Below are 1,656 nucleotides of genomic sequence, written 5' to 3'. Positions count from 1 at the left end.
GTTCCCTGATGGCGACAGCAAGAGCCAAAAGAAGAGCACATCCACACATGCACCTGTAGCTGAGCCATCCATATTCATCAGTGAAAAGCCCAAAGGTAAATCTGAATGCAGCTTTGAAGATCTAAAAGATTTTTCAGATTCATTACCAATTTTTGATGAATATGATGATGAGCCAACTGAAAGTCTGATGAATTGTGAGGATACTTGTGATTTTCCTACTCCTGAATCTGAGTTGATGCTTGATAGTAAACTAACCTGTTTTGAGCCGGAGCTTCCGAGCAGTCTTATTCTTAGTTCACAGGATTTTGAGGAAGAGCCATTCAACCAACCACATCACGGACGACTTCCTGGCACTAGGACACCTTTGGATGATGATCTAGGTCCCATATTTGATGAGGAAGACGACCTTGGTCCAGTCTTTGATGAGGAAGCACCAAGCATCAACATGGACAGTCATCTTTGCTTTGATCCCGGCACAACTCCTCCCATTTTATCCACTGACATTCAAGAGCACTGTGAGAAACTTGATTTGATTTATTCTCTGCCTGAATTGTTTGTTGGAATCAGTTCTCATAATGTCAAAAGTTTTGGTCTAGACAATGTGAAAGAATTTTGTGTTTCAAATTCCATTTTTGATAACATGATTCATTCTTTTGAGAAACTTGAACCTGATAAACTCTTTGATCAAAAATGTTTTCTAAATGACAATGACATCTCTTCTGGTCTTGTTTTGAGTTTTGATCAGTTTCTGAAACATCACAAAGGTTTTGATCATCTTGAAAAATCATTTGAGCTTGTTTTGCAACAACCAGATTTTTGTTTCCGAAAACTTTGTGATTCCTTTGTTTGTTTCAAGGATAATTGGTTTGATCTGAGTTTCCCTAGTCATGGACTGATCACTGGTGATTTGTTTGCATTCCCTTGTGCCTTGGACAAATTTATGGTTAAGACTTTGCTAGAACAGAAATCACTTAGAACTGAAACCGATTCTTGTTGTGATTCTGATTTGAAACCTGCCCCTTCTTATTTTGAATCCGATCTTGATCTAAAGTTTTTGTGTTCTGAATATGATCACCTAGGCTCGTCTTGAATATGTTCTATGGTGTTTCATGCCTTGAAAGCATTCTGATTTGCAACACCTTCTTTGAAAAACATATTGAGCCTTGGAAAAGTAATTCTCAGTTTGAGCTTGATCTTTTGTGTTCTAAATCTGAGAAACTTGTGCATGTTGTGAAATTATTCTTTAGGAACTATGAATCACGAGCCTTGACACCATTCTGGTCTGTAATGTTTACTTTGATGTGGGCATTGACAGGCTGAAATGTGTGCAACTTGTTCTTGGAAAATATAGCTTGATTTCTGATTTGCACAAGTACATGTCTTGCACATATGATCCTGGTATTTTAATGTTTGTTTTGAGTGTCCAGGATAAACAGGTTCAGCCTCAGAGAAAGAAGAAGCATTGACATTCTCGTCAGCCTGAAAATTTGGAGATGCATTGATACATCCACTCAAACTGGCTACCTTGGAGATGCCAGCGACACAGGTTCAGTCCAAAGCAATATCTCGGCGTCCAGAAGGTCTTCGTCTTGACTCCAATTTTTCCTGGAAAGCCAACTCCCCAAGGTTTCACTGAGGCTTGGAATCACTTGAAAA

General features: G+C 38.8%; 1 long non-coding RNA gene across 1 annotated transcript; it reads left to right on the top strand.

Annotated features, from left to right (window-relative positions):
• The first annotated feature begins 406 nt into the window (after positions 1 to 406).
• Positions 407 to 1,409, top strand: LOC130506334 (uncharacterized). The gene is made up of 3 exons (XR_008941968.1): positions 407 to 515; positions 1,080 to 1,171; positions 1,316 to 1,409. It is a non-coding gene; the product is annotated as an uncharacterized LOC130506334 (long non-coding RNA).
• The last annotated feature ends 247 nt before the right edge of the window (positions 1,410 to 1,656 follow it).

This window comes from Raphanus sativus, unplaced genomic scaffold, assembly GCF_000801105.2.
Source record: "Raphanus sativus cultivar WK10039 unplaced genomic scaffold, ASM80110v3 Scaffold3127, whole genome shotgun sequence".
Lineage (NCBI taxonomy): Eukaryota > Viridiplantae > Streptophyta > Magnoliopsida > Brassicales > Brassicaceae > Raphanus > Raphanus sativus.
The sequence above is the reverse complement of the archived record's forward strand: the minus strand, read 5'-3'. Positions and strand labels throughout refer to the sequence as shown.